Raw genomic sequence first — 15,407 nt, 5'->3', positions numbered from 1 at the left:
ACAAACACAGAGTGATATTATACACATTATGTCTGGGGAGATGAGCCAATCCATGTCATATAATTACACTCATACACTTTTAAAGGATGTTGCAGTCACACTAATAGTGTCATTTGTCTCTCATCTTGGCTGTAAATCTGGGCTAATCATTCATAATAGAATTCAAACTAGAGATGTCCGATAATGGCTTTTTTGCTTATTCCGATGTTATCCAACTCTTAATTACCGATTCCGATATATACAGTCGTGGAATTAACACATTATTATGCCTCATTTTGTTGTGATGCCCCGCTGGATGCATTAAACAATGCAACAAGGTTTTCCTGAATAAATCAACTCAAGTTATGGAAAAAAATGCCAACATGGCACTGCCATATTTATTATTGAAGTCACAAAGTGCATTAGTTTTTTTTAACATGCCTCAAAACAGCAGCTTGGAATTTGGGATATGCTCTCCCTGAGAGAGCATGAGGAGGTTGAGGTGAGCGGGGTTGAGTTTGGGGGGTAAGGGGTACCGGGGGGTGTATATTGTAGAGCCCCGGAAGAGTTAGTGCTGCAAGGGATTCTGGGTATTTGTTCTGTTGTGTTTATGTTGTGTTGCGGATGTTCTCCCGAAATGTGTCCGTCATTCTTGTTTGGTGTGGGTTCACAGTGTGGCGCATATTTGTAACAGTGTTAAAGTTGTTTATACGGCCACCCTCAGTGTGACCTGTATGGCTTTTGACCAAGTATGCATTGCATTCACTTGTGTATGTGAAAATCCGTAGATATTATGTGATTGGGCCGGCACGCAAAGGCAGTGCCTTTAAGGTTTATTGGCGCTCTGTACTTCTCCCTACGCCCGTGTACCACTCCGTACAGCGGCGTTTTAAAAAGTCATAAATTTTACTTTTTGAAACCGTTACCGATAATTTCCGATATTATCGGCCGATAAATCTATCCAATCCGATCTAAATCTATCTAATCCGATATCTCTAATTCAAACAATGTCATACAGATTTAAACACCTGCAAATTTGCAGTGTATATAATTTGGGCTACCTGTCTGTCCTCGCTCAAAAACACATTATAGTGGATGTAGCTTGCTGTTACAACTCTGCACCTCGTAAGCACCTGGGGCCTCATGCCGTATGTACGGCAAAGTTGAGATGTATCAAAGAGTGGGATAAGTGTGGAAATATCCGGTGCCTTACCCCAACTTCATGCTTCTCGTATACGCACATTTTTTCCAGGCTGAGGATACTTTGGCGACACAAAGAGGTAGTCGTCCTGGCTTTGCCAACATTTGATTTCAACAACGTAACAATGTAGGCAGGTTTTAAAGCATATCTAATAGGGGTGTGGGAAAAAATTGATTCAAATTCAAATCGCGATTCTCACGTTGTACGATTCAGTATAGATTCTCATTTTTCAAAAATTGATTTTAATTTTATTTATTTATTTTTTATTTATTTTTTATTTATTTTTTATTTATTTTTTATTTATTTATTTTTTATATTTTTTTTAAATTAATAAATCCAACAAAATAATACAAAGCAATACCATAACAATGCAATCTAATTCCAAAACCAAACCCGACCCAGCAACACAATAAACAGAGCAATTGAGAGGAGACACAAACACGACACAAAACAATCTAAAAGTAGTGAAACAAAAATGAATATTATCAACAACAGTATCAATATTAGCTACAATTTCAACATAGCAGTGATTAAAAATCCCTCATTGACATTATCATTATACATTTATAGAAAAAAAATAGTGTAACAGTGGCTTGCACTTTCATCCCATCTCATAACACACTGTGTCCAATATTTTCACAAAGATAAAATAAGTCATATTTTTGGTTCATTTAATAGTAAAAACAAATTTACATTATTGCAATCAGTTGATAAAACATTGTCCTTTACAATTATAAAAGCTTTTTACAAAAATCTACTATTTTGCTTGCATTTCAGCAGACTGGGGTAGATCCTGCTGAAATCCTATGTATTGAATAAATAGAGATTTGTTTTGAATCGGAAAAATATCGTTTTTGAATCGAGAATCGCGTTGAATCGAAAAAAATCGATTTATAATCGAATCGTTACCCCAAGAATCGATATTGAATCGAATCGTGGGACACCCATAGATTCGCAGCCCTAATATGCAAGCTCAATACTTGAGGCCCCTGGTCTGCCAGAGAATTACAAAATCGTAACAGGAGAGACCTGTGTTGACATCTTAGAAACGTTGTCACTTTATTTATTTAGTACGTTTTTCAACCCTTCTAGATTGCCTTACTAAAAAAAAAAAAAGTCACTCGCATGAAATGCAGCATATTTTTGACTAAAAGCACGTGTTGGTCTTCTAAACAAGCATTTATACATGAAACTATAGCCTGGCTGTTTATGGTGTGTTTGACAGACAAGCAGCTTGTAGGTAATACCATGAAAGTCAACTCTCCAAGATAAATGCTCTACATCAGTGGTCCCCAACCACCGGTACCGGTCCGTGGATCGATTGGTACCGGGCCGCTCAAGAAATGTAAAAAAAAATACAAAAAAAAAAATATATATATATATATATATATATATTAAATCAACATAAAAAACGCAAGATACACTTACAACTAGTGCACCAACCCAAAAAACCTCCCTCCCCCATTTACACTCATTCACACTCATTCGCACAAAAGGGTTGTTTCTATCTGTTATTAATATTTCTGGTCATTATATATCAATATAGAGCAATACAGTCTGCAGGGATACAGTCCGTAAGCACACATAATTGTATTTTTTATGACAAAAAATAAAAAAATAACCCCCAATTCCAACCCTTGATGCTGAGTGAGTCTTTGGTATGACTCGGCCGGGGTTTGAACTCACGACCACCTATCTCAGGGCGCACACTCTAACCACAAGGCCACTGAGCAGTTAAAAACGAGGTGTAATGTGCAAAATGACCAAAAAGCACACTGTGTGTCGGGTACTCGCATTGCTGCGGTAGTTGTGACCCCAAGATGCAGGAACCAGGAGGATGAAGGGCAGGTAAGAGTTTTTATTATACTCAAAGTAGGGAGAAGCAGTCGTGCATACAAAAAGTCCGAAACATAATCAATCCTCGAGCCCTGAGGAACAGGCGATGCAGGCATAAATAGCAGCCTGATTGGCAACTGCAACCAGGTGTGCCGGGCTGGTGAGGGAAACAAGCGCTCAGGGAGACAAGCAGGAAGGGGAACAAAAATAAGAGCGCCGACAGGAAACAAACACCAAACAGGGAACCACCACCAGAAGTGAAGTGACAGATCGTCACACCATGAACATTAATCATAATAGACAAACAAAACAGTGTCGCAAGAAAGGCAACACTGACAGATAAACCCTTCTGATTAGTGATCAGAGGCAGGTGAGTCCTCAGATCACCAATCAAGAGCAGGTGTGAAGAACAATGCTTGGAAACAGTGGTGAAGCCACTAGAACAGTGGTTCTTAACCTGGGTTCGATCGAGAGAGTGAGTCGGGCTCAGTGGTTCGGCGGAGGTCAAGACACACCCGACTCATCGTGTAAATAAAAACTTCTCCCTATCGGCGTATTACGGATACGGCAACAGCAGAAGTCAGACTGATTTTCAGGTGTGTAATTTGTTGTGAGTTTATGCACTGTGTTGGTTTTGTTCTTTGAACAAGGTGATGTTCATGCACGGTTCATTTTGTGCACCAGTAAAAAAACATGGTAACACTTTAGTATGGGGAACATATTCACCATTAATTAGTTGCTTATTAACATGCAAATTAGTAACATATTGGCTCTTAACTAGTCATTATTAAGTACTTATTAACGCCTTATTCGGCTTGGCCTTATTGTAACCCTAACCCTCTAACCCTGGCCCGAAACCTCTAACCCTAACCAAATAACTCTAAATTAAGTCTTTGTTACTTAGAATATGTTCCCCATACTAAAGTGTTACCAAAAACATATAACTTTGTCTTGAATTTGAAAAAAAACTAACATTTTATTTTTCACTAAAGAAGGGTTCGGTGAATGCGCATATGAAACTGGTGGGGTTCGGTACCTCCAACAAGGTTAAGAACCACTGCTCTAGAACAGTGTTTTTCAACCTTTTTTGAGCCAAGGCACATTTTTTGCGTTGAAAAAATTCGGAGGCACACCACCAGCAGAAATCATTAAAAAAACGAAACTCAGTTGACAGTAAAAAGTTGTCGTCGCAAGTGTTGTATATGAATTCAAACCATAACCAAGCATGCATCACTATAGCTCTTGTCTCAAAGTAGGTGTACTGTCACCACCTGTCACATCACGCCGTGACCTATTTGGAGTGTATTGCTGTTTTCCTGTGTGTAGTGTTTTAGTTCTTGTCTTGCGCTCCTATTTTGGTGGCTTTTTCTCTTTTTTTAGTATTTTCCAGTAGCAGTTTCATGTCTTCCTTTGAGCGATATTTCCTGTATCTACTTAGTTTTAGCAGTCAAGAATATTTCAGTTGTTTTTATCCTTCTTTGTGGGGACATTGTTGATTGTCATGTACATTGTGGACGCCGTCTTTGCTCCACAGTAAGTCTTTGCTGTCGTCCAGCATTCTGTTTTTGTTTACTTTGTAGCCCGTTCAGTTTTAGTTTCGTTCCGCATGGCCTTCCCTAAGCTTCAATGCCTTTTCTTAGGGGCACTCACCTTTTGTTTATTTTTGGTTTGAGCATTAGATACCTTTTTACCTGCACACTGCCTCCTGCTGTTTCCGACATCTACAAAGCAATTAGCTACTGGCTGCACCTACTGATATGGAAGAGTAATACACGGTTACTCTGCCGAGCTCGAGACAGCACAGAAACTCAACAACAACACATCACTTGCAGACTATAATTACTGGTTTGCAAAAAATATTTTTAACCCAAATAGGTAAAATTAGATCATCTCCCACGGCACACCAGACTGTATCTCACGGCACACTAGTGGTTGAAAAACACTGCTCTAGAACAGTAACCAAAACAGGAAGTGGAACAAAAATAAGAGCGGTAGTCAGGAAGAAACACTAAAACCCAGGAAAACAACACAAAGACCCTAAAACTGTCACTCGGAAAATGACAACTGTAGTTGTTTGTTTTACATTTTTTTGTAGTGTTTTTGATACAAAACATGTTAAAATGATTGTATTTTGAAGGGGCCAGAAAGTACTATTATTTAATTTCAATGGAAAAAAAAAATCGATTTTAGAGCATCTTGGGTAACAAGCGCCAATTAAACTCGTGGTACCACTGTTTGTGTTTCGCTTTCCATGTTTTTTTGCTCACTTGTTGCCTCTCCCAGAGCATCCTAAATCTCGGTGCCACAACTAGATTCCAGTCCTGTGGGACACACTAAACACACACCTTCCCTTTTTTCTTTCCTCTTCAGGTACATATTTCTACGGACAAAGCCGTCGATGTTGTAAATAAACAGCCCGGAGCTCGTACACAGTCAAGTGTGTCACACATCGCACAGCAGAGGCTTACTCTCTTTTAAAAACTAACAATTATTTCAGTCAGAAAGAGAGAGCGTGCGTGAAAGATAGAGAGAGAGAGAGAGCGAGAGAAGAGCTATAGTTGTTTGGTATCCCCCCGCACCCTCTGTGGACCTTCTTCTGAACAGGAGAGGAGGAGGTTGCTATGGAGACCATTTCCATCTCAAGCAGCAGCCAGAGGGGGTGTGTGTACTATGTGTGTGTGTGTGTGCCTGTAGCGAGTTAGTTGCTGATGCTAGCTGTAATTCAGCAGGCAGAGAGAGAGAGAGAGTGACTGAAATGAAGTGAAAATCTGTCGCTGGATTTACGGGAGTGTAGTATTTTCCATGCATCGCATTTTTACACACAATGGACTCCGTGCAGAGTGGCTCATTTGTCCATGTAAAGCGTTCTGTGCACGGTGGCAAGGCCAGCTAGTGACTAAACATACATATTAATTTGGGTTAAGTCTGCACGGGAGTGTGCATGGCCTTGTTGCATTGCATGATGTCATTGTGAGGGAGTATTCAGATCAGAGGGTTTTCCATGTGCCGTTTCAATCAGGAAACTAATAATGTTTCAGCAAAAAAAAAAAAAAGGCACCTACTGCCTAATTATAGCCAGTGAGCACCCCGCTAATGTAGTGCACAAGTGGCACACAGCCTTGCAAATGCACCTCCTTCTTTGTGTGTCTGAGAGCTTCCACCTCACACTCACTCAGTCATGGCACCATCAAGCCAAAAGCATCAGTGCGACTCAGCTTAGCATTCTTACATCAAGGTTTTCTTTTCAGTCCCCCTTTTTTTTTAATCTTTACTCCCCCAATCTTACCCTGCTCCTTCCCTCATTATTAACCCATTAAGTCACTGAGGAGAAACAGTAACGGATGGACACCATTTAACGGGTTTACACACCAATACGTCCTTCAATCATTTCACAGGATGAATAGACAGCAAAAGTCACTGGAGCTCAAAGTCAAGATGAAGCATCTAAATTAGTTTTCACATGCAAATATATTCAAAGCAGACAAGACCATCTATTCTGTCCGTGCCACTGATGGAACTTCTGTTTGATACGCTTCATAGTTACAGTTAAGACAGAAAATGATTCATATCCTGGCCAAAATAGACGATTGTTATTGGTATTTAATGGCTGGAAATGAGTCAGAAAAGCGATAAAACTGAAAGACAATGTGGTAAGGTTGTTACCGTATTTTTCGGACTATAAGTCGCAGTTTTTTTCATACTTTGGCCGGGGGTGCGACTTATACTCAGGAGCGACTTATGTGTGAAATTATTAACACATTACCGTAAAATATCAAATAATATTATTTAGCTCATTCACGTAAGAGACTAGACGTATAAGATTTCATGGGATTTAGCGATTAGGAGTGACAGATTGTTTGGTAAACGTATTAATTATAGTTATTTGAATGACTCTTACCATGATATGTTACGTTAACATACCAGGCACGTTCTCAGTTGGTTATTTATGCGTCATATAACGTACACTTATTCAGCCTGTTGTTCACTATTCTTTATTTATTTTAAATTGCCTTTCAAATGTCTATTCTTGGTGTTGTGTTTTATCAAATACATTTCCCCCAAAAAGTGCGACTTATACTCCAGTGCGACTTATATATGTTTATTTATTTCTTTATTATGCATTTTCGGCCGGTGTGACTTATACTCCGGCGCGACTTATACTCCGAATGAAAAAAATATTTGCCATTGTTTCAATCATGCACACATGTTTTGCACACTCTTGGAGTCGTCAACATGTGCATAGTCATGTACATAGTGTCATGTACATAGTGTATATATACCCACCCCATCCCCTATTTTTTGTATATATTGTTTTTCAAATCACCTGACATGTATACTGTGTATATGTACATAATTTATCAATTTTTTAACGTATTATTTTATATACATGTTACAGGTTATATATTTTTTATTATTGAATGTATCAAATGTGATTAATTTTTTTTTTTCATTTATTTATTTATTTCAGGCAATGACATAAAAAAGTACAAACTTGACAACACATAATAATATAAATTAATAAAGTGCAAAAGGTAATGTATAGTATGTAATGCATGATTGTCCAGTTTTGCCTGAAAGGGAGTGGGAAGAAGATAATTTATTTAATCCCACCCCCAGTTCTCCATTCGGTGACTATTCACGTGAGTTTCACTCTTACTTTGTTCAAGGATTATAATACAGATGTTGTATCATAGTGGCATTACCACAGGTAACAATAATTATTACACTGTAACAATAATTTGTATCAACAATGTAGGAATAATGAATATGCCAACAATGGTAATAGACAACATAGCAATAATGGTAAGGAAACATTAAGCACATGTTAACACTTTGAGACAGAGTACAACAGCAGGTCAAATTAAAGACCCTCATCTCTATATTTGAACCAGACCCCATGTTTGTATAATAGTTTAAATCGATTAATAGTTTGGCAGTGCTTGTGTTGTAAGTCCAGTTTGTTCCATAGTTTTACTCCGCATACAGACACACAAAAACGTTTACGAGTGGTTTGAGCTCTCGGCAATAAGAAATATCCAAAGCCTCTCAAGTTATGAGCCTGCACTCGTCTTATAAAAGGCAATAATTTGTTAAATGCTTTATATAAGATTGTTAATGTATTATATTTAACAAGGTCATCAAATTTGAGCAACTTTGATTGCATAAACAGATTATGAGTATGTTCTAAATAACCAACGTTGTGAATGATCCGCACTGCTCTTTTCTGTAATATGATCAGAGGATGAATTGTGTTGTGGTAAGTACTCCCCCATACTTCAACACAGTATATAAGGTATGGGAGTACCAAGGTGCAGTATAGAGTACGGAGTGCATTTTCATTGAGGTATAGTTCTGCTTTGTTTATAATGGAACAATGGAAACAAGCCTTTTGGCTTTTTGTGCCATCCATTTGCCTTGTTAAAGCATTACATGGATTCAATTATTTAAGATGTCAATAAACTTCTCAATCAATCGATCAATCAATCAATCAATCAAAACCCCTTATGTATTGTAAAAACTATTCATATAACTAACCTTATGAGACAATTTTAAAGATTTTTTGCACCATTTTACTATAATATCCAAGTCCCTGTTTTAATCAATAGTGTTACAGGACTGCAATCTATTTGTGGCGGTGAGTTGCGGGCACAGGAATGGAAGTAGATGACACCATCATCGAATTTGCATAACTGGCCATGATGCATGTCATTTTTATGAACGTTGTGGCAGAGACAAAAGGTGAGCAAACACATGACAAATAAATAACATATGTTTAGTAAAATGCAAATGAACTTTTGTCTGTCACTTTTGTTGTAGTGTTTTTAGGTCTGCAGTGATTTTGATTACTAAAAAGTTTAATATATATTCTGTTGCTTTGATTACCGGTAATCGTTTTAAGAGTACACATTTATAAACTCTTTACAGCGCGGAGTGCCAGAAACTTTAAATACGAGGACACGGCTGCTGCAATTGAGCGCTATTGCAAGTGTTACTATGTGGGTGTCGTGATCTGTGTGGCAGCGGACAGCTGATAGATTAAATGAAAACATTTTTTTAAATTAATGCACACATGTTAAATGTGTAATTTTCATGTTGATGATGTGCGTTTATAAAAAAAAAAAAAAGAAGGTTATGGCAAGCAGAACAATGTTTTTTTAATTATATAATAAACTATTAATTACAATAATTAAAAATTGATAATTATATAATCGTTATTATAATCATTTAAACTATTTTCCTTAACCTTTGCATTATGGTGTGTTTTAGATGATTAGTTGATTAATCAAACAAATTAATCGCTATTTGCAGCTGGATATTGGTTACTTTTATATGTATTGACCAAAGTGTGTCAGTACTACTGAGTATTGATTCATGTAAAATCAAACGGTGCCATATTTCGATACCTTTCTTGCAAGTGACATCACGTCTGGTTGTAAAAACTCGGCCCTGATTTTACAAACCCCGTTTCCATATGAGTTGGGAAATTGTGTTAGATGTAAATATAAACGGAATACAATGATTTGCAAATAATTTTCAACCCATATTCAGTTGAATATGCTACAAAGACAACATATTTGATGTTCAAACTGATAAACATTTTTTTTTTTTTGCAAATAATCATTAACTTTAGAATTTGATGCCAGCAACACGTGACAAAGAAGTTGGGAAAGGTGGCAATAAATACTGACAAAGTTGAGGAATGCTCATTAAACACTTATTTGGAACATCCCACAGGTGTGCAGGCTAATTGGGAACAGGTGGGTGCCATGATTGGGTATAAAAACAGCTTCCCAAAAAATGCTCAGTCTTTCACAAGAAAGGATGAGGCGAGGTACACCCCTTTGTCCACAACTGCGTGAGCAAATAGTCAAACAGTTTAAGAACAACGTTTCTCAAAGTGCAATTGCAAGAAATTTAGGGATTTCAACATCTACGGTCCATAATATTGTCAAAAGGTTCAGAGAATCTGGAGAAATCACTCCACGTAAGCGGCATGGCCGGAAACCACCATTGAATGACCGTGACCTTCGATTCCTCAGACGGCACTGTATCAAAAACCGACATCAATCTCTAAAGGATATCACCACATGGGCTCAGGAACACTGAAAACCACTGTCACTAAATACAGTTCGTCCCTACATCTGTAAGTGCAAGTTAAAGCTCTACTATGCAAAGCAAAAGCCATTTATCAACAACATCCAGAAACGCCGCCGGCTTTTCTGGGCCCGAGATCATCTAAGATGGACTCATGCAAAGTGGAAAAGTGTTCTGTGGTCTGACGAGTCCACATTTCAAATTGTTTTTGGAAATATTCGACATTGTGTCATCCGGACCAAAGGGGAAGCAAACCATCCAGACTGTTATCGACGCAAAGTTGAAAAGCCAGCATCTGTGATGGTATGGGGGTGCATTAGTGCCCAAGACATGGGTAACTTACACATCTGTGAAGGCACCATTAATGCTGAAAGGTACATACAGGTTTTGGAACAACATATGCTGCCATCTAAGCGCCGTCTTATTCATGGACGCCCCTGCTTATTTCAGCAAGACAATGCCAAGCCACATTCAGCACGTGTTACAACAGCGTGGCTTTGTAAAAAAAGAGTGCGGGTACTTTCCTGGCCCGCCTGCAGTCCAGACATCGAAAATGTGTGGCGCATTATGAAGCGTAAAATACGACAGCGGAGACCCCGGACTGTTGAACGACTGGAGCTCTACATAAAACAAGAATGAGAAAGAATTCCACTTTCAAAGCTTCAACAATTAGTTTCCTCAGTTCCCAATCGTTTATTGAGTGTTGTTAAAAGAAAATGTGATGTAACACAGTGGTGAACATGCCCTTTCCCAACTACTTTGGCACGTGTTGCAGCCATGAAATTCTAAATCAATTTTTTTTTTTTTTTTTTTTTAAATAATAATAGCAAGGGATAGCAAGTATGACTGCAGCCCCAAGACTGAGCTGCCAGTGTATAATTTTAGATGGTTGGGTGGGACTGGGACCACCGCAGCTCGTTGAAAATTGCAATACTTGCTTTCATGCTGGAGTCTCCAGAAGTCCACAATAACACCAGAAAACAAATTTTTTGATAAAGAGAATCTAAGTGGTCTGAGTATTTGCTAAATTGGTAACACCGATACCTCCTACTATGTTTTCTTACTGTCTGGCAGACCAGGTGTGTTAAGAATCAGAGTTACGATGACATCTATGTTACAAAGATGTAACGACAACAACATTTACAGACAGCTCCATTATAATGTGTTTGTGAGGGAGGGCAAACAGGGGGCGCCAAAATGTGTGAGGCGGTTCGACTTCAAATGTATTTGTGTGAGGCAAATTCTGCAATATTGTTGACACTTCCAGGTAGTGTTGTCCCGATACCAATATTTTGGTACTGTACCAAAATTATTTTGATACTTTTCGGTACTTTTCGAAATTAGGGGGACCACAAAAAAATTGCATTATTTTATTACTTTATTTGAACAAAATCTTTTACGGTACATTAAACATATGTTTCTTATTACATGTTTGTCCTTAAATAAAATAGTGAACATACAAGACAACTTGTCTTTTAGTAGTAAGTAAACAAACAAAGACTCCTAATTAATCTGCTGACATATGCAGTAACATATTGTGTCATTTATCATTCTATTATTTTGTCCACATTATTAAGGACAAGTGGTAGATTATTAATCTACTTGTTCTTTTACTGTTAATATCTGTTTACTTTCTCTTTTAACATGTTCTGTCTACACTTCTCTTCAAATGTAATAATCACTTATTCTTTTGTTGTTTGGATGCTTTACATTAGTTTTGGATGATACCACAAATTTGGGTATCAATCCGATACAGGATCATACATTGGTCATATTCAAAGTCCTTATGTGTCCAGGGACATATTTCCTGAGTTTATAAACATAATATACATTTAAAAAAAACGAAAGAAGATGTTGTGATGCCAAAAAATATCGACGTAATTATAGTAGTTTCGACTTGATATGCGCCTGTACTTGGTATCATTACAGTGGTATCATTAGGTGTTGATCCACCAATGGTGTTTGTTTACATTTTGACGTCGGTGAGCTACGGTGCGTAGTGAAGCATGTTTAGCTATTCCTCGTCCTGCAGGGATGATACTTGTAAGAAACGTACTTTATTCGTCGCCATGGAGGCGAGGATTAGTGATTTAGAAGTAGCTAAAACACTGCCGACTGGGGCTGGACTTTAACCGCTAGCTAGCAAGCCATGTCTTAAAGCATCTCTTCCTGAGGGCGTTTCAGTGTTATAACTTCACCTTTATCATCAGTTTTTAAGCCAAAATGCATCCATTCTACCTTTTCTGTCTACACCAGTGGTTCTTAACCTTGGTTCGATCGAACCCTCGGTGAGTCGGCCTCGGGGGTTCGGCAGAGCCTCCGCCGCGGAGGTCAAGACACGCCCGACTTATCGTATAAATAAAAAATTCTCCCTATCGGCGTATTATGGATACCTCCAAACAATGTTCCCTCTAATTTTCCATGTGCGTGAGAAAACGCAAAAACTCCTTGAGCATTCGGTGGAGCATACGTGGTCACACCTGCAGCACACCTGTCCCAAATCTGACTAAACAACAAGTTAAATGTTTTATTATTGTAATCAAATGACAACAGTCATTTCCATGAGATTATTTTCTAATATAAGTGTTTTGGCCCACTTACAATGACTATAACATATTGTTTTTCATGAGCTGTGTACTAGTATTATATGTGTGGGTGGGGGGTCCTACTTTGGAAATAATGTGTACCCCTTTCAGATATCGCATTTAGTTTCCACTAAAACATTCACATGTTGCACAATGAGATGTAAACATGGGATTATGTGTACATTCCTCTATCTTTCTGTTTGTAATATATATCTATTAGTATTTCTTTAATATAATAACATCATTTTATGATTACGGTTCGGGTTCGGTGAATGCGCATATGAAACTGGTGGGGTTCGGTACGTACAACAAGGTTAAGAACCACTGGTCTACACACTGTGTCTGTTTGTAAGTACTCCGTGATTGCGCGCTACCGAACATGCTCGTTTGCCCGTAAACCAGCAATGACACGACGTGACGACGACGGGGGCACGGGGGGTGGCGTACCAGTACTTTTTAGAGGCGCTATAGTACCGAAAATGATTCATTAGTATCGTGGTACTATACTAATACCGGTATATTGTACAACCCTACTTCCAGGTGTCATTTCCAGGTAAAGGGTACTCATTTGACAACAAAAAAAAGTAGTTTAATTGAAAGCTCTGTCATTTCAGTATGAATAATTTTGAAATTAACTGGCATGTAACTGGGAGAAATCTGATCAGATCGAAAGTGTCATTTTACGCACACGCACACACACACACACACACACACACACGCGCGGCTTCATCAGCAGACCATAACCAGATGTCGGCCATAAATTGTGTGACCAGTCAGGTCTGACACAGACAGGTCAGCGCTTCCCGCAATGCTTGATATAACACCCATCCATCAGCGGCAATAACACAGCTTGTTGACGTGCTGCTCTACAACTGCTATAAATCTCTACCTGTATCTATTCAAAATCTGCCTCCCACATTCAATACGGAGTCCAACTAACGAGATAGAAATATAGATATGCATTGATCCTGGGATGAAATATGGAGCCAGGAAAACGAAGCGGGTGCAGGGCTATTGAATGTATTTATAGACACGAGTGTACGCAACCTGCATAACAGAAAAGGACAATGCAATGAGAGACTTGTTAGCGATGAGGAGGGAGGGGTGTGATCCAGTACGTGTGGAGTCTTGTCGCACTAAGTAGGTCGATAAAAGATCGTACAGATCATCTCATTGGTACAGACGCAGGCTAAAATAGAAGCACCCTGGCTCACCTCTAGACAACACCTAATCCTGTTAAGGGTGGAACACACACTGTGGTTTTGATCCAGTCTCAACCCAGGAGAGGTGTGTTGCGTAAGACACAGAATCCAAAATGGTGCGGCTGCACGGAAAGTGTCTCGTGTAAGTAAATCCGGGGAGGAACATGGATTGTGGGGGGGGAAATGCTTTGTTACAAACATAGCGAGGGCAGGATTAAAGCACTTGCGTTGAGCTGCCTACGTCAAAGGATCAGACTCATGGGGACAATTCACGTCACACTCTCTTTCCCATCCAACTACAAGCAGCAATATATACACGTTGTCTTGTTTTCCCAAACACAGTGGTGCCTCGTCGTTGTTATTGCTATCACCACTGTTATTGTTGTAGATATTGTTATACATTTTTTATCATCCCCACCTCCAAACCCTTGATCCTGTTTTCTCTCTCAACGGTGTCGACTCTCTGTCTCTCTACTCTGCCTCTCCATCTCAGCCCAACTGAGTCAGTGGATTGTCTGAGGTCCTTGCTTCAGTTGCCAAGTGCTTGCTCAATAGTGCTTTGCTCTAACGTGGTTCTAGACCTGCTCAATGTGCCCTGAGATCAGTAACGTGGTGAAGTGATAATCCATAGAAATACAATTGATTTGAGATGATCTTGCAAGTGTTGCAGACCTGGGCTGTGTTTCAATCTGTGCAAAAACGCTTAAAGGGGAACATTATCACCAGACCTATGTAAGCGTCAATATATACCTTGATGTTGCAGAAAAAAGACCATATATTTTTTAAACCTATTTCCGAACTCTAAATGGGTGAATTTTGGCGAATTAAACGCCTTTCTAGTATTCGCTTTACTTATAAATGAAGTCCATGCACTGCTCCTTCTGAACAAAAGCATCGATAACTTGTTTATAGAAGTCTTCTTATCTTTCTTCAGTTTTAAAAGTCTCTCTGTCTCGATGGAGATCTTCCTTTAATTATTACCTCCTGCTTTGATTGAAAGTCCAGTTTAGAAAACTGTTTTATTTTAGATATGTAATCCTCCATGTTAAAAGTCAAGGCGAGAGGGAAAAAAAAAAGATCGCTAACTGTTGTTGCTTGTTGTCACTTATTCTGCAGCCGAGTAGTCGCAGAAATGATCGCTGGGATCACTAGCGCCCTCTACCACCAGGAGGCGGGATTACTGCGAGCCTCAGCCAGTGCGTCTTCGCAGCCGTTTTATGATTGCTCAGCACAAGAAATACGTTACACACATACAGTTGTTGACAAAATACACTGTACATTATATACCTCAGCTAACTAAACTATGGAAATGTATAATATAATTCATATAGCAATACGGTCTCACAGCACAGCAGGCCAGCAGTTAGCCGAGTCATTGCGCAATCCATGGTGAGGCTCAACTGGCTGGTGACTCACCGCAAGTCTCTTCTCAGTATTTGAACGGCAAATGTGAAAATTCAGCGATTTTGAATACAAATAATCTAAAATGGGTGAAGTTAAATGGAAAAT

General features: G+C 38.9%; 1 protein-coding gene across 2 annotated transcripts in view; it reads right to left on the bottom strand.

The window, feature by feature from the left end:
- The window catches only part of LOC133575405 (serine/threonine-protein phosphatase 2A 55 kDa regulatory subunit B beta isoform), a 177,048-nt gene that overhangs the window by 39,199 nt on the left and 122,442 nt on the right, over positions 1 to 15,407 (bottom strand). The window lies entirely within an intron of this gene.

This window comes from Nerophis lumbriciformis, linkage group LG35 (genome assembly GCF_033978685.3).
Source record: "Nerophis lumbriciformis linkage group LG35, RoL_Nlum_v2.1, whole genome shotgun sequence".
Taxonomy (NCBI): Eukaryota; Metazoa; Chordata; class Actinopteri; order Syngnathiformes; family Syngnathidae; genus Nerophis; species Nerophis lumbriciformis.
Note: the sequence above shows the minus strand (reverse complement) of the source record. Positions and strands in the feature narration are given on the sequence as shown.